General features: G+C 42.4%; 1 protein-coding gene across 2 annotated transcripts in view; it reads left to right on the top strand.

Annotated features, from left to right (window-relative positions):
* SMIM14 (small integral membrane protein 14) overlaps positions 1-17,951 on the top strand; it is a 55,688-nt gene that overhangs the window by 10,643 nt on the left and 27,094 nt on the right. The window contains exon 1 of one of the 2 annotated variants that reach the window (XM_065837124.2): positions 2,533-2,688. The exons of the other annotated variant lie outside the window; for it this stretch is intronic. The gene's annotated coding sequence lies outside the window, so the exon portion shown is untranslated. Of the gene's footprint in view, positions 1-2,532; positions 2,689-17,951 lie in introns of those variants that run through there. 2 annotated transcript variants of the gene reach the window in all.

Here is a 17,951-nt window from a genome sequence, read left to right as displayed (position 1 = left end):
TCTCCCTCTCCCTCTCCCTCTCCCTCTCCCTCTCCCTCTCCCTCTCCCTCTCCCTCTCCCTCTCCCTCTCCCTCCCCTCCTCCTTCTCCAGACTGAACAACTCTCTCAGCCTGTCTTCACAGGAGAGGTGCTCCAGCCTTCTGATCATCTTTATGGCCCTCCTCTGGATGTGCTTCAACAGGTCCATGTCCTCCTTATGAGATTACCAGACATGCTGCGAGTTCCTGGATGGGGTAATGTTACAAATGAGCCAGAAAGAGGGGATGTACTGAGTTTTGAGGTGGCTGTGTTTGATTCAAAATAAAAGAGGAAGATGTCACAGCTCTAGCTGCTAAGTGTGTACTGCTTTCTTGGAGATTGCTCAGTCATCATCCCCATCAACTCCTGCCTCTCCTTTACAGACTCTTTGCAGGTTCATGTTATTTCTGACAAGGCATCCGAGACTGTCTGTCCAGCTCACTTAATCTTGCCCTTCCAGTTATAGGATTGTCCAGATTCAGTTCTCCAAGACTCTCTTCTCAATTGCAACAGTTGCCCCAAGTATGCTTTTAGGAACAGCCGGCTGTTTGGCTTTACCCATAGGCAAGAAAATAGAAGTGTTCAGTGTTGCCGCCTCAGCTTGACAGGAGGAACTTTTCACCATTGTGTGGTTGCCATTGCTTTCCTTTCTTCTTTGAGCCCAGGACTCGTAGTAAGCTATGTCTGGCTTTGGGATTCCAGGATCTCAGATCCATTTTCTACAACAATGACTAGCCCCAGGTGGTAGCTGTGGGAGACAGATAGGCAAGGCTGCTTAAGGGTGTTGAGAAGCTGTTTCTGGTTGCTTCTGGGATGGCTTGTTCCATGATGAAGTGTTAGAACAGCTGAGAGAGAGGTGGGAGGAAGGATCATTCTGTTGATCATTCTGTGTGTGACCACCCTCTGACACTATTGTCTTGGATAGTTTTGTGTTTGGCCAGGACAGACAAAGTACACTCCAAGCCAAGTGTACCTTGATATTGCTGATATTTGTGGTTCCTGTTGCACTTGAAACTCCTGGACAGGCTGTCAAGAAATCCTTCTCCCAGGAAACATTGTAGAGATGTAGTTTTATATTTCCAAATTAAAGATAAATTTTAGCATCCTTAGTGCTTTACCAGAGGTTCAGTTCCCTTGGTTGAGGAAGACAAGATGACACGAGTTCTCCATAGTTTGGCTCTTTTGTGTGATAACTTGGTTTTGTGTCAGTGCCTTGGTTCGCTTTTCAGTGTTGACACTGTTTAGTTGAATGCTAACACAAGAGAGGGGGCTGAGACATGGGAGAGGCAACATCCACAGCAAGTCATGGTGGCATGACTAGATAGAGGTAGCCTGCCTGCCTGCTGCCGCTCAGGAAGCAGAATGGTTATGTCCAGGGCAGCCCTAATGAGCAAAAGTTAGCCTACACCTGTGTTGCAGGGAGAGGTGGCTCTGCACACCAGTGATGGCTGGACATGCAAGGTTGCCAACTGGCAATGCACCCAAAACTTGGCAGAGCAACCTAGGTTTGACACCCAAGGCTCGAAAAAACCTGTAGAAAAAACTGTAGCCATGAAAGGAGGTTTGAAAGGCTCATGACAGCAGCAAAGAGTGATGAGAACAGACAAGCTGGTCCCCCCCAATATGTGGGCCATATCAGACTGTATGAGGCACTTTTGCCATGAGGATGTACTGACTTGTGAGAACTCACAACTTACATCCAACCTTCCTTTCTCACTGTAATTGTAGCATCATTCTTGTTTTCTGGCTTGGAGGAGGTAAGCCACCCTTGGAAACACCAGAGGACAAGATTTTCTTCCCTGTGAAATCCCCATTGCATTACGGCATGGTATCACATCCCCGGGACAGGATGCAGTCCAGCTTTCTGTATGGGAGCATGGCACCTTGCCCAGGCACAGGTAAACCCAACTGGCTGATGTGAGGAGCCATGATTAGAAATTTTCCTTTCTAACTTCCTTCCACAATATCTAAGTGCATATTTTGAGGGATGCTTTAATTGCAGAGAAGCCTTGTGAGTCATGAGCTCCTTAACATGCTTTTGGTTCTTAGGTGAGAAACTTCACTGTAAATTCCCTCATACTTTGGAGGTGATGGCTTGGGGCCAAGCAACCGAGGTGACGACGTTTCTGACAGAGGCACGGAGCCCTGACAGTGGGGGCTGTGGCAGACCCACCCGCATTCCAGGCCCCAGAGGAGCTATTTTCCTTGCGTTTTACCAGCGCCGACTTAATGGGGCTTGATTTTAAGGCCGACGCGTTGCTTGAAAATCACACCGCCCGGCACACCGCGCTACCGCGCCCGCGTATCCCCCTGCCTGCCCAGCGCCCGAGCCGTGCTCGGCCGGGCAGCGAAGGCCGGGCCGCGGCTGCCCCTGCCCGGTGAGCCGCCCGGCTCCGATGCGGGCTGTCGGCGTCCCGCGGGGGGCCGGGCCGGGCCGGGCCGTGGAGGGGCGTGCGCTGGGGGCGGGAGCCGCGCGGCACCGCCCCGGCCCCGCCGCCGCCGGTAGCCGGCAGATCCGGGTCTCGTGGCGCGGGCTGACGTGTGAGCCGGCCCGAAGCAGCGGGGCCGAGCCGCGGGGCCGCCTCTGCCAGCCCGGCCGCCCTGCCGCTGCCCCCGAGCCGCGCAGCCCGCAGCAGCGCTCCGCGCCCCCGGGACGGCGGCCGCAGTACGGTGAGCGGGGGGCGCCGCGGCGGGGCAGGGGAAGGCGCGGGCCGGCCGCGGTCAGGCACCGCCGGGCGGGTTTCCGCGGACACCGCCGCCTGTCCCTCCGTCCGCCAGGCGCGGTGCGGCCCGGGGGGTGGCCGCGGAGCCTGGAGAGGCCCCGGTGGGGGCTGCAGGCGTAACTTTAATACTGTTGAAATACAGAAGTGTCCCTGCTGCCGGGCGCTTCGCCTGGTGCCTGGGAAGGTAAACACTGGGAGAGCCGGAGCCGTTCCGCTCGTTATTAGGCAGCTCTTTTTCAAACTGTGAAACATCTGCTCGTCTATTTCATAGCTGGTCTGATTCGGGTTTTTCTGGTTGTTGGTGTTTTTAGTGTAATGTGTCACTCTGGTGTTTTGTTTTGTTTTGTTTTAAGGATCTCAGTCTGATACTTTGAGCCCGAGAGTTTTAGTTTTCTTTCTCTAAAAAAGCTGGAAGTGGCATGCTGACACCAGGGTGTGTGCTCTCAGGCTCTTCCCCACTTTTTGAAAAGCATGTGCCACTGAAGTGGGTGAAATTGGACAATGTATCCTGATAGATAATCTCAGGAAAAAGACAGTGTCGTGTTGCCATTAATTTATGAAAGATAGGATTCCTGCCAGAACTCTTCATATGTGTGCTCCAAGATGTGACTCGTAGTGCATTCCAGTGGGGAAGGGGTATATTGACCTTGGAGACCATGAGGTATTGTCCATGGTCATTTCTTTGCAGCTGTCACCACTCCAGATTCCCCAGAGTCCTGCCCTACCGCGTAGGCACTGCCTTCCATGGCACTTTTGAGGCCTGAGCTGACCACTGCTTCTATGTGCATGTGGTGCATGACCTGCATCAAAATCTTTAGTTTCCTGGCAAACACTTGTTTGTCTACTCAGTCTTCAGTTTTGGGAGGTGAGGACATTTAACTTTTTTGGTTTTAACAGCTTATTATGTTACTGTTATTAATGTGTGTACTGGGGATGGTACATATCTGCAGTGAGCATTTAGTGAGTTACGTCTTAGAAGTCTTTGCGTGCTTCACTATTAGGGGGCTATCCACCTCTGCTTGCTTTTGTTACTTTCCAAAAGCAGACATCAGCTCAAAAAAATAAAAATGGGAAAAAAAAAAGAAATGCCTTACTTTTGATTTCTTGTTATATACAGTGAGAGAATTATCCTTGATAATTCCATGTAATTCCTGTGACCTATCAAGATGAAAGAAATCAAGCTATTGATGTCAGTCATTGATTTAGAAAAGTGACCCTGTCTCTGACAGTGTGGCTTGAAATGGTAGAAGCATTTGGCAAAATAAAAGTAGTTGTAATGTTAGCAGTACATTAGTCAGTTCAGCCCTAGCGCTGTTCCCTCTGCTGCCACTGAGGTGGATGAGTACAACCTCTTTGGTTGTTTTGCCTCATTTCATAAAATACGAGATTTACAATTTTTGCCTAACTCCAGAGCGGTATAGAATTCCATATTTTAAGTGGTTTAAGATCATGTTGTATACGGTGCTAAACAAGTGCAAAACTGCACTGGATGCATTATCGATTATTCCACAAAGTATTGTCGTGTTTGCTTCTCTGGCAGGTGGGGACATCCCTGACTTGCTCAGGAGTGTAAGGGGGAGGTTCTGCTTTAAAACGGAGATAGCGGTGGCAGCCATTCTATGTCTCTGGGTGGATCTTGCTTTAACCTAGCTCGATATATTTTCCTGACTATAGAAACAAATATAATGAACATGGTTCAATGAAATTCCTTCTAGTGTGCACGTTGTGATGGTTTTGCAGCACCTCACCCAAACCACAGTCAAGACCACTAAGTCTGAAGTGCATGGCCCTGTTACATGGGCAACATTCTGCAGTCCATGTTCTTCCCTTGTTCTAAGGGAGAAATAAGAATAACACGCTTTTTTTTTAATGTAGGCTACTTCTTTTAAAACAGTTTGAAAATGCTTTATAGTTTTAATAGCTTTTTAACTGCTGTACCTTTTTTCAAAAGGTCGGTATTTGGTTTTAGAGAAAGTTAGTTTGTAACTGACTTCTTGTTTTGTTATTAATTTCCCGTTTTCTACTTTCATATATTTAGACTTCAGAATTAGTGATGTGTGAATGTTATTTGCATAACAGATGTGTAATAAAACAAAGTTGATGTTCGTGTTTCAGAATTTTCCTTCATAGATATTTTAGATACTTGACATACAGTCTTAAAGACCAAGTTTTGTCTCTGCTCAAGTTCATCATAGCAGAATTTGCCCTAACAGCATCACAAGTCTTCACAGGGCCAGTACAATGAAAGTAGCAAGATCCTCTTTATCTTCTAAAAAGTGCGTGTGAATAGAGAACGTATACAGTGCCCTGACAATACCAAGTATCAGATTCTTACTCTGTATGGTTTTGAACACTTACCAGATTACTCATCACAACAAATACTAAAATCTTTTGGCAGATGCATTTATATTTAGAAAAATTGATGTAATTGGTCCATATTCTGCTTGGGAAGCAAATCAGAGACTGTGAGACTGATTTGCATACATGCTATTACATGCATGCTTTGCATACATGCACTTACATACATGCTATTACCCTTGATGTTAAGCATATTTTTGTTTTAACTTCCTAGGTTGTAGATTCAGTGTATTAAGTGATCTATTAGTGGAAGCAAAGAAAAGTTTGTAAGGTTATACCACAGAGCCAAATCTTGCAGTCCTTGTTCAGGTTAAAAAAAAATAAAAAATTATTTTTGCCGAATATCTCCTTCAGCTTGTATGCCTTGGCTCACCAAGAGCTAGCTTCCCCAGGTCCCAAGGAACCTCATTTGAAGAAAGACTCCTTAGCTCCTCATTATGAAGAAATACAGTCAGGTGTACGGTATCAGTCTCTGTTAGCCTTGTTAGTCCTATTTCTGCTGGACTTGAGTGGCAGAACAGTGGAGAAATATAGTCCTATCCTCCTCTTTTCATCCTATCACCTATTCCATGGTAATGGCTGGGGCAAGAAAAAGGTCTCTTAGTGCTGATCGATATGAGTTTTTGTGAAAGATTTGAAGATGCTCGGGGAGCAGCCTCTGGCATGGTTGAGTGGTTGTACATTAGCATGGTTATTAATTGAACAACTGTACTTCAGAAGCTTTAGTCAGAGTGTCTAGCTCATATTTTTACAGATAATGAAACAAATTAGTCCCATTTGGGTGGGAACAGATAGAATTACACTTGATAAAAAGTTTTCCTCATTATTTCTGATTCTTCTGGAGTTTGTGCAGAGCATTAAAAACCATGGCTTTCTGGAGCTAAATATAGTTTCATTCTTACTTTATAAAACCGCTAGATAAATGTCAGATCCAAAGCACTGTAGGAAAGAAAAGATTTTTATCAGAAAGAACAGAAAAGCTGGACAAAAATGCAGCACCAACCATTTACATGACATAAGCAGCTGCAATGCTTTATTTGTCAAAGCTTTGGTCTTTTTTGTTCATATAATCACATCTATATGTTTGTATATTTGCTGTTATTTAATCATAAAAGCTTTATTTTTAGCAAGGCAATATTTTTAGGTAACTCGATAAAATAGTTTTTGTGAGTTTTCATAAATTAAAAAGTTAAAGAACAGCTGTCCAAATGCGATTGCATGAAAATGTGAAGAAAAGTAGGTTTTAGCTCTTCAAACAGTTGGACTAAATCAAGTGTGAATCAAAGCTTCCTTGTGTGAGTGGCCTAAGTTTAACAAGAATTCTTGTGCAGTGGTTATGGTCGTGTTCAGGGCTCATCACTTTAATATCTAGTTGAGACTGATTAGACACTACCTGTCATTAAGCACCCTTATATGAAAAGGCTAGATAAAGCTTTTAGCAGAGACCCCAATGAAATATAGAAATATTCTTATACATAGACTTTTCTTCAGCCATGGAGATGGTCAGATGCTTCAGTTTCAATTTAGTACATAGAACAAAAGTGTCTGAAGATGAAAAATACATTCTTTCCTTCAGGAAAACCATGGAGCCAAAGGTGAGATGCGTGTTGCAAACTAATCCTGATCGTGTGAAATAGTAACATGGGTTTTCCTTGTGCAAATTAATGTAATAGATGTAAAAATCTGTTGCTAGTAGGTGCAGGGGAGAATTGCATAATTTACATAGCACTTTCCTTTTGATAGTTGAAACTAGCTTGTGAGTCTGTTGAATTAGATGGATGTTATTCTCTGGTAAAAACTAGGTCATCTTTTAGGTAAATGTATGTAAATAACCAAGCCCAGAAATCCTGTTAATTGCTACAGATTCCCTCTGGTGTAAGTACTGATTAAAAATCTTCTAATTGATAAGCTTCAAATTGTTTACAGCAGGTATGTAGAAAACCTGATTCAATTTCCATTGAAGTTGCAGACAGGCACCCACTAGCTTTAGATAAAATTTGATCTGGCCTAAAGGGGTTGGGAGTAGGGCTGCCAGGGAATAGAGCTGCTTTCATCTGAAAATTGAAAATCCTGCTATCTTTCTCAGCATGCTGCTACCCTGCTAAATCTGTTTGCTCAGTGGCAAGTTATTAGAAACATATGTCATCCCTGGAGAAAAAAAATATGAAAATATTCCAAGGAGTTGCAGTATAATTTTGTGTTTGTATGCATTTTTGGAGTAATGTTAAGGAATAGTATATTTTTACAGTTTTAGGTATTTAGTAAGGTATTTTCTGATCTAAACTATTGTACTCTTGATAAACAAGTCTCAAAAAACTTCATAGCTCATGATTTAGGGCTGTGCTTGCTGACTCAATATTGTGGAAAAAACTTTCATTTTTATTTGTTTTGAAACTGTACATTTTTGTAAACGGTAAAGATAATTTTTTAATGTTTATTTTTGCAAAGAGAGGAAATGCCTAAAAATTTCTGAATTACTGACCCTCCAAAAAAATGACTTCAAAATAACGAGTTATTGCAGGCTACCTGAGCTGCAGGAACTGCCTGGGTGCTGACAGTTAGCTCAGGGCAGCTCTGAAATGTCTCAGCATAACCTTTTTTCTTTCACAGACTGAGCAAAGTCACGTTCACTCACAGTTCCCATGGGCTAAGAGCGTGTGCAGGGACTTGTGCCACAGCTCAGCTGCTGAGCTGTGGCTTTGTTATACCACAGCCATTTGCTCGTGAATTTGAGTCCTGACCCTCACTGGCAGAGCTTTAAAGTTGAATCTGCTTTGAGGTCCCAAGTCACTTTGGTAGACTTGAACATATTAATCATAATCTTAATTTATAAATCTTGGAACAAGAGCAGAAATGTTTTATGGATAGGTTACATAGTTTGTTACAGGAACATATTCTTTTGCAATGCTTGATCTTTTAAAGTAAATGATTAGTTTTGTATTATGAAGCCCAAAAGTGCAAAACATCTCATGGGCGGGGTAACCAAGAGCAAAGTCGTTTTCCTTGTTCTACTCCCATGGGGAGGCTGGTGCAAGATGCTCAGCTCCCCAGTTTTCCATCTGCAGGGAATACCCTTTGTTCCTGTTTCCCTGCAAAGGTCTGCTCCATGGAAGGCCAGCTCCTCTTCCATGTGTAGCTACTTGTCCAGAGTCAGGCCTGTCAAAACATTGCAACACAAGCCTGTAGCCCTGGTTGGCGTGGGTATCCTCAGTGCTGGTGCAGAAGTGCTCTCAGCAGGGATTTCAGATTTGGTATGTGCTGCAATAGTGCATCGCTTGTTCAGCTGCAGGGGTGCTGGATTTAGGAGATTGGCAATTGTTGCTGGGGGATGGGAAGAGGAATGTCAACACAAACAGTGGGGTAGTCTGTAGTGCCAGAGACACTAAGCAAAAGCAGGAGAGTAAGCAAATTTGCTTAGGACCTGGCGGTTCTACTTACCACTCAAGTGGAAAATCCCGTTAAAGTCAATGAGTTCTTGCCTTACTGAAGACCACAGGAGAGGGCTCCCAGTCTCCTCTTTGAACTAGTTGAAACAATGTTAGTAATTTTACAGAGGATAGCCCACCCTTCTGCATTAACATACATCAAACAAAATGGTTAAATAGCCATAATTTTGTTGTCCTATACCATTGTAGCAGTCTCCTGCACTAGAAATAAATGTTAAACTGAAGCTAAAGCATTTACTTAGCAGAAAGAGGGTATTATTCTTGGACAATGTTCTGTGTCATTGACATGTTCTCTTAATTAGCTTTCATATTCCAAGAGATTTCTTTCAGAAAAATGTAATTCTTCTAACAAAAGGATGACCAAATGCTGACAGCTGGAGCTTGGCAATAACATTCTGTATCAAATATCTGTAAATGAACTCTAAAATAGCTGGACTGCTTTTTTCGTCCATGACTGGCTGTGCATAATTAACTTCTTTTCAAGTGTTTTGCCCAGAAGAAATGTTAAGCCACCTGCATGGGAATAAGCAAATAGCTTTTTTCTAATTGTGGTAGGTCTTATTTAGCTCCCTTGGGGAATTCACTTTTGATCACTGACATCAGCCTTACAGCCTGAAATCTCTCTTGTCACACTTTGAGGATTGGCCATGAAAAGGAAGGTAGGGAACAGTACTGGACAGTGGGGGGTTTTAATGTGTGGGTTCTTGTCCTCTGGGAGTTGTACTTGATGCTGACAAGCCTTAACTAAACTGAAAGAAGCACCTGTGTCATCTTCTGTATTTCCCTGATTTACCATTCTGTGTTGAACTGATGCATGTAAGCATACCTGTAACCTTGGTTAGCCTTGTCCACAAAGAATAAGTTTCCTACCAGGTTCTTACCAGATTCTGCCGCTCTTTAGAGCGGTGTGAACTTTTTCACACACCTCAGGGAGAGAGGAGTTGTGATGCTTGGCTGTGAAAGGGCTTTGAACATAATTGTAAGACTTTGAAGTTCTCGTGCTCTGGCTCCTGCGTCGCTGCTCTCGGAGCCAGCGCTGTTGGCAGAGTCGCCAGAAGAATTTCCTGCCCCACTGAGAGCAGGTCCAATGTCTGCATCGGGATGAAAAGGGTAGTGGCCCAGCAGTGCTCACAACGTTGTGGTGGTCACACAGTGGTGGGCTTGTGCTGTGTGGTGGAGGGATGTGCCAGTGCTCCAGTAGTCTTGTGACACCATCTGAAAAAAACATCAGGAAGATCTTTAGCACTTCTCAGTTTTGAGCCTGTCCCCGCTGAAAAGCTTCTCCCCTGATTTCGACATATCACTGTAGTATCTTTCAGTGGCTGGCTCAGCATTTCTTAGTTTCTTTGGTTCTACTTCTATTTTTCAGGAGTTGTTTTGTATTAAATTAGCGTTTGTAAGAAGTACCAGATGGATGGCACTAGAAAATTAATGCACAATTTACTTACATACCAAATGATTTGTGAGATGGTAGCCAAGTTACCCACTAGTATGCCTTGAGCGGATGTGGCTGGGTAAGCATTCTCTTGTGGAGCTCTTCCTGGTCTTGATGTCTCTGAAACCAACAAGAACAGCACCAGTTGGATACATCTGTGTGCATGGTTAGGCACTGACTTTTCCTTGAGGAAAGGAGCTGGCTTAGCTTAATCTGCATTGAAGAGTTCATCTTGTATCTTGTTAATTATCCTGAGAAAAGTCGCAGTGCAAAAATACACTTGCCAGCTCATTAGGCTACAGCTGGAAGACCATGGAGACGTGCTGACACTTTCAAGTACAAAATCAGCTGCTTTCCTCCCTGCCCCCTGGAATTATAAAGAAAGAGAGTGGAGAGGATTGGTTTATACTCTGGAAGTGTTGCTATGTCTAGGAACCCTCTTTGGGTATTGTATCAGCGAGCCATCAAAATCATTGCATCTGTTTTCCCTAGAAAAGCTAAATGGCTGATCTGAACTGGGAGAAAGTTGGAGAAAGCTGTAATTGGAGCTACACTTTGCTGTGGCTGTGCTCCTCCTGGCAGGACACACATTTATACCCTGCTGGTTTGCTTTTGCTGCCTAGTCAGCCAGCTGATTTTCTTTTGTCCTGACAACTCAGTGCCCAGGAGGAGGCCTGCTAGAAAAAGATCATCAGTAGTCCTCTGCAGATCTGTGACCTTGCAGAGCTACTAGATCCTGCTCCACTGAAGCCAGTGGGAATGCTGATATTCATTTAGGTAGAAGTAGGATGGAGCTGTAAGCATGGAGGAGATGACGGGAGAGTTTCTCTTGCGTTGTTAATAAAAGGGATTAAAAATTACCATTATGAAAAAGCCAAGTATAATGTTGTAGTGTTTCAGACTTAAGTTCTACGAGGGCATATTTACTTGAACTATCTAAATTGCAATAATAGAGGAGAACAGGTCAGTGGAATGTTTTAATTAGTATCAATTTGTATACAAGATTCTTCTTTTTTTATGGAACCTATTTTTAGCCTTGTATGAACAGAGGAAGTTGCTTTGTAAAGGAAGTTTCCTTAGAAATCTTCTAGCTTATTTTTGACAGTTCTATAACCCCGACAATTTAAAACTCCTGCATAAAAAATGCCGACCACTTCCACTGGATACTTATGCCAGGCCCTTGGCTTCCTGATCATTTCTCTGAGACAGGACTTCAAGTGCGGCATTGCAAGGCTGTTACACCACACGAGGCCGATGTGCAGGACGTTTTAGATGAGAATACTTGGAGGCCATTTGGCGATGGATATGGTTATGCAGAAGAACCAGACTTGGGGTGTGCTGTGAAGAAAATAATTGCAGAAAGGGTCAGGTATAGTAAGAAAGCATGGATACTAAAACGGCTTAGTTGCAGGTAAAAGGGCAAGAGAACAAATCCTTTTTTATGGAAACCTGGCTCCTTTAGGAGATTAGGAAGGTATAGGAGAAAGGGTTTCTGTCTCTGACAGTAAAACAGAAATGACCGTTTTATCTTTGGGTCAGTGAATCGTTGATGCTTTTTGTATGGCTTTTGCTATTTTAGCCCTTTATCATTTTTCAGAATGCCTGAAGAGGCATAACAAGTCATTTGCTTTCTTTCTATATTTTTATTTAAAATTTTATACATATTTTCATTTGTTCTGCCACACTTCTCTCAGGCTGAACTCAGAAACAAAATTAATTTTATGGCTTGTTAGAGATATTTGACAATTGTGCTTTGAGTTATTGCAGTTGGCTGAAAAACAGTAATGAGGAGCTGAATAGAGTTTTGTTTCTCTTGAAAGTAATGTGGAAAGATTTTGTTACTTGTCTGCTGTACTGTGAGGTGTTTTGCTCTCAAGTATTTCTTACCTTCAATCTTCAAGAAAATAGCAACACAGCAAAAATAATTCTTAGCAGAGGAAGTCTTCAGCCATTGTATGTATTGCGTGTGTGTGATAGGCTGCATTTTTAAAAGTGCCCAGATCCAGGAAAGATAAGAGTTAGTGGGCTTAGAGTTTTGATGCTGAAGATGACAGATTTAGTTCATGATAAGTCTGCAGTGACTCTGACTTAATAGTGGAGTTATAAATATTTTTACGTGCTTCTTTATACTAAGGAGTAGAGATCACAAATATGTGCACATGGACAATCCTGCTAATCCACATTATATTGGAGTCATGTTGGAGGACATCCAGCACATGGAAAATTGACAAAACTTCTTGTTTGCCTTCATGCTAGAAAGGAATTCAGTTTTGTAATTATTAGAGTGGAGAGAGAGTATAATTTCTGTCTCCCAGAGCTCACCAGCTGCATAATATTTACTCAGGAGAGGTGTTGCTGAATTGGGAAATAATGTATAGTCATTGCAATAATCAAAAATACAATACAGTCTCCAGGTACAAAAAAAAATATCAGGTTATAGCCATAAAGATTGCTTTTTTGATAGCAGGGTGTATAAAATATAATACACAGCTGTAGGCCTGGGATTGGGGAAGATAATGAAAGAAGAAACAATTTGCAATAATTACTATAACTGAGAATGCTATTTTTTAAGTCATGAGAGACTAGAAATATTTTTCAACATGGCTTCATTACCTACAATTTTGAATAGATGCTCAAGTCAAAAGGTAGTGGTGGGCTTTTATTTCTATTTTAAATCACTAGAGACTATCCTCCACTTTGCTCCTGAATTATAGTAATTCCAGCTCTGACTACAGTATTTTCACTTCAGTTGTACTGTTTGTGGTTGCCTCCGTGCCTCTTTACACTGTAAATGTCATATTGACACTTTGATAGTACATCGTATTTGTCCACTTTTACTAATTCTCTCCTTTATTATGCTCTCTATCAGTTTGCTTAGTCTAGAGCCCATAATATATACCTTCTCAGCTGTTATCAGCGGGAGCTTTGGTGTATTTGCCATGTGTATCTTCCAGCTGTTTGTAAACCGTGTGAATTTAAATATTGTGCTTGCAGTAATATGGTCAAACCAAAACACAGTAATTTTAGCTAGAGTAAAATTACTTGCAGGTATTCGACATCGTAGACTTACCAGTTGCTGTGGCCTTACCAGTTACTCTATAAATTCCAAGAAAAACAAGGTAGTGATAAACAAGAAAACACACAGAAAAATAAGTAAAATAAAATAAAACTACAAGCTTTTTTTTCTTTCTCTGGGTCATGAGGAAAAGAACAGAGCAGATACTCCTGTTTTCTGTGACAGATTGTATGTAGAAGAACTGTATTTGCAAAAGGTGGAGAGCTGGCATGACTCACAGCAAAGAGGTCAGGGCTGGGCAGAACAAGCTGGCCGCTGACGTGAGATGAGACAATTGCAAGTACCGGGAGGCGGGCAGGAAGTGCTCTAAGCACACTGCACTTCTGAAACAGTGGTTTTGCCAACAGGCTGCCTCAGAGCACACAGTGGAGACAAGGAATTCTGCTCCGTGATGTATTACATAAAAATACTAGTATCTTTTTACCAAATCTTACACAGGGTCACAAAACATTACAGATTACAGAGCTTAGTTGACATTTAGTGCTTTATGCATTCAAGCTTTGTTACAAATAATACAGTTACCAAGCCAAGACTGTTTTAATGAGAAATACAGATGTGAGAGTGTAATTTTACAAGTGAAAGTCATCATATACAGAGTCTTTCAAAAGATGGACCCAGTTTGAAATCACTTTGCTTTGAAATTGGGTCCATCTTTTTGAAACACTCTGTAGTATAGAGTGGTTCTCACTTGTTTATAACTGGTCACCCACATATAAAATCTGCTGTTTCTTCCAGTTCCCAGCAAAAAAATAATTGCACAAGGGGGGATTAGTTAGCTGTTTGGGTTTTTTTAAAGTAATAAAATAAACCAAGTTTAGTATCTTTATTGGGGAAAACCTAGTGGTACTCCCAAAGTAGATGGTCCGTCTTCAGTCCTTTGCTGATAAAAGAGCTTGTTACAGGCTTGGAGGAAGGAAAGATAGATGATGATTCCTTTCAGCATCCCATGAAGGTGAGAAAGCTTGTAAGGGATCTTTTGTTGAAAGCTTGGATGGCATTTTCGTTGGTGATGTATTCTGCTTTATTTTATCTCATTAAGGTAACTTGTCATGTACAGTTCAGATGCCTTGGGGTAAATTCCTTCTAGCGCATCTCCTCTTAAATTTATGATGTTATATGACAGAATAATTTTCCCCATTCATTGTCTGATTATTTTTAGTTGTGTGCTCTACAAAGAATGTTAGCCTGGTTTCGTTGATGATGGCTCTCATATGATGTTTTGATATCTTGTAGTCATATATAAACACTCTCCTATTAATTGCTGTGACATTACTATGTGTTTCTGACTCCTAAATTCTTTCAAGTTACAGTTAAATATTATTTTGCAACTTTACTGGTTCAAATACCTTATTTTGGATGTCAGCATTATCTCCAGAGAAACTAGTTTGCACTGATTAGTAATCAGTGCTTTTACCTGTTCCTTGTGCTAAAAAAGTTGATGTGGCATATCATCCAGGGAGCTTGTGTAGTTAAAAATTTCTTCTGTTGCTGTCATGTACTTCTAGTGGTTCTGAGATAATGTTATGAAAGTTAGTGTGGTAACTTTATAATTAATTCTCAAAAAGAATCATTAGATCATCTGCCATGGTCTCCTGTATGGTGGAGAACATTATATCTAAACTTGTGTGCTTTTGTATTTTAACCTGTAACCTGTATTTGGCTGAAGCACATCTGAATGCACTGAGAGATGGGAAATCCATCCCTTCTTTGGCAGTTTGTCACACTGGTCAGTTACTGTAATGGCAAAAATGTATGCCTTGCTTCTGTTTGGAATTTGGTTGGTTACAGCTTCCAGCCATTGGTTCTTGATCACCTCTTCCCTGAAGAACTTCTCAATACTCAGGTTTATTTTTCTATGCAAAGGTACTTGTAGGCAACGTAATTAAGTCATCTTCAAATCTTGTCGCTACATTGCCAGATTATTCTTTCTTAGTGTTGAGGCAAAAAGCCTTTCATCCTTTCTTTTTCTTTTTTTTTTTTTTCCTCATTTTCGGTATTCTTTTTAAAAAGTGGAGACCCTAGCAGATTAAGGGCACTGATGTTTAGACTCCATAATGAAGATATGGCTATCTCTTACCTTCTTTTACTGTCTGGATAATAGAGAAGAGTGGTAGGCATTGACAGAGGGAGGTCTCCTGAAGTGCTTTTTCTTTTTTCCATCACTTTTTTGTCCCAAGAGAGAAGAACTATTGTGGTGATACATTCTGTTGAATGAAGATATCTTACAGCCTTATGGATTATTCCTTTTTCTCCTAGTGAGGTTAAAACATTAAAATTCTTATGCTTGATTAAGGCTGTAAGTTTTTATAGGTGGTGACTGCAGAGCACATCTGTTGATTCAGCACACCCTTATCAAATGGGTGGCACCTTCATAAACTACTTATTTTAGGAAATTGAGAGGTTGTATCTACTCTAGGCTGCTCCGTTTATCGGGCTTGCCAGTTATCTCACATTAGGACCTCAGTGTGTGCAACACAAACACAATCTGAATCTGCCTTTATTGATACCAAATTAACAAAAATATTTTGGAAGTATCATTATACAGAACTGATCTAATACATCATAGGAGTCCCCATTTGAGAAAAATCAATCCCTGATTTGAGCACAAGGGTAGAAATGCCTTGCAATCTACTACCCATTTTGACCATCAATTAAGCCACTGAGAAAGGTATTGGTAAATAGTAAAGATACGCTTGACATGTCTGCTGTAAGTGGTTTTAGCGATGAATAAACTAGAATTGATTCCCTACCATGTCCAATACATCTTCTTTGAACTTTCTGTATTGCTAAGTGCATGACCTACTTCTTTGATCTAAAATTAGTGTGTGTAGCTCCATTTTTAAAGTGTTTCCAAGTATCTTCACTTTTGCAACCCTGCTGCTTGCTTTCATTGTACAATAATGCCCTCATGATGAATAATTTCTTCCTTATATCTAACCCAAATCTACCCTCTTTCAGTTTAAAGCAATTACCCCTTGTCCTGTCACTACATGCCCTTGTAAAAAGTCACTCTCCAGCTTCCTTGTATGTCCCCTTTAGGTACTGAAAGGCTGCTATAAGGTGTCTCTGGAGCTTTCTCTTCTCCAGACTGAATAAGCTCAACTCTCTCAGCCTGTCTTCATAGAAAAGGTGCTCCAGCCCTCTGGTAATCTTTGTGGCCCTCCTCTGAACTCACTTCAACAGGTCCATGTCCCTCTTATTTTGGGGGCCCCAGAGCTGAACGCAGTATTCCAGGTGGGCTCTCACAGGAGCAGAGCAGAGAAGAATCACCTCCCTTGAACTACTGGCGATGCTTCTTTTACTACAGCCTAGGATACAGTTGGCTTTCTGGGCTGCAAGTGCACATTACCGGCTTCATGTTGAGCTTCTCATCAACCAACTCCCCCAAATCCTTCTCCTTGAGGCTACTCTCAGTCCATTCTCTGCCCAGCCTGTATTTGTGCTTGGGATTGCCCCAACCCATGTGTAGGACCTTGCACTTGGCCTTGTTTAGCTTCATGAGGCCTGCACAGGCCCACCTCTCCAGCCTGTCTTGTCCTTCCAGATGGCATCCCTGCTCTCAGGCATGTCAGCTGCACCACACACCTTGGTGTTGTTGGCAAACTTGCTGAGAGTGCACTCAATCCCACTGTCCATGTTACCAACAACCATGTTAAAGTGTTGGTCCCAATACCAACCCCTGAGGAAAGTCACTCACCAGTGGTCTTCACTTGGACATTGAGCTGTTGACCACAACTCTTTGAGTGCAACCACCCAGCCAACTCCTTATCCACCGAGTGGTCCATCCATCCAATCCATGTCTCTCCAATTTAGAGACAAGGATGCTGTGCAGGACAGTGTCAAATGCTTTGTACAAATCCAGGTAGGTGATGCCAGTTGCTCTTCCCTTATCCACCCATGCTGTAACCCCATTGTAGAAGGCGACCAAATTTGTCAGGCACAATTTGCCCTTCGTGAAGCCATGTTGACTGTCACCAGTCATCTCCTTATTTTCCGTGTGCCTTAGCACAGTTTCCAGGAAGATCTGCTCCGTGATCTTGCCAGGCACAGAGGTGAGGCTGACTGGCCTGTAGTTTTCCAGGTTTTCCTTTCTTCCCTTTTTAAAAATGGGGTTTATGTTTCCCCTTTTCCAGTCAGTGGGAACTTCACCAGACTGCCACAACTTCTCAAATATGATCGATAGTGGCTTTGCAACTTCATTTGCCATTTCCCTCTGGACCCCCAGATGCATCTTGTCAGGTTCCATGGATTTGTGCACCTTCATGTTGTTTAGATAGTCTTGAACCAGATCTTCTCCTACCGTGGGCTGTTCTTCATTCTCCCAGTCCTTTTTCCTTCTGCATCTTGTGTGGTGTGGCTAGAGCACTTGCCCGTGAAGACAGGCGAAAAAGTTGAGTACCTCAGCCTTCTCCATATCCTGGGTAACCAGGTCTGCCATTTCCTTCTCAAAACGGTCCACAGTTTCTCCAGTTTTCCTTTTATCACTGATGTACCTATGGAAGCTTTTCTTGTTGCCCTTCACGTCCCTGGTCAGATCGAATTCCATCAGGGCTTTAGCTTTCCTAACCTGATCCCTGGCTGCTCAGGCAATTTCTCTCTATTCCTCCCAGGGTACCTGTCCCTGCTTCCACCCTCCATAGGCTTCCTGTTTGTGTCTGAGTTTGTCCAGCAGCTGCTTGTTCATCCGTGCAGGTCTCCTGACTTTTTTGCCTGAGTTCGTTTTTGTTGGGGTGCATCGTTCCTGAGCTTGGAGGAGCTGATAAGGATGATTGTTTCTTCCTTTAGCAAAGAACTTACTGGGTTTTAAGTTATTTTCCTGTGCATTGATCCAGAGGGAGAACATCAGTTTGTTAGGGTTTAGGAGTACAAGTTTCTCTGACTTTTCAGATTGTATT

The sequence above is a fragment of the Patagioenas fasciata genome, chromosome 4 (genome assembly GCF_037038585.1).
Source record: "Patagioenas fasciata isolate bPatFas1 chromosome 4, bPatFas1.hap1, whole genome shotgun sequence".
Classification (NCBI taxonomy): Eukaryota; Metazoa; Chordata; class Aves; order Columbiformes; family Columbidae; genus Patagioenas; species Patagioenas fasciata.
Note: the sequence above shows the minus strand (reverse complement) of the source record. Positions and strands in the feature narration are given on the sequence as shown.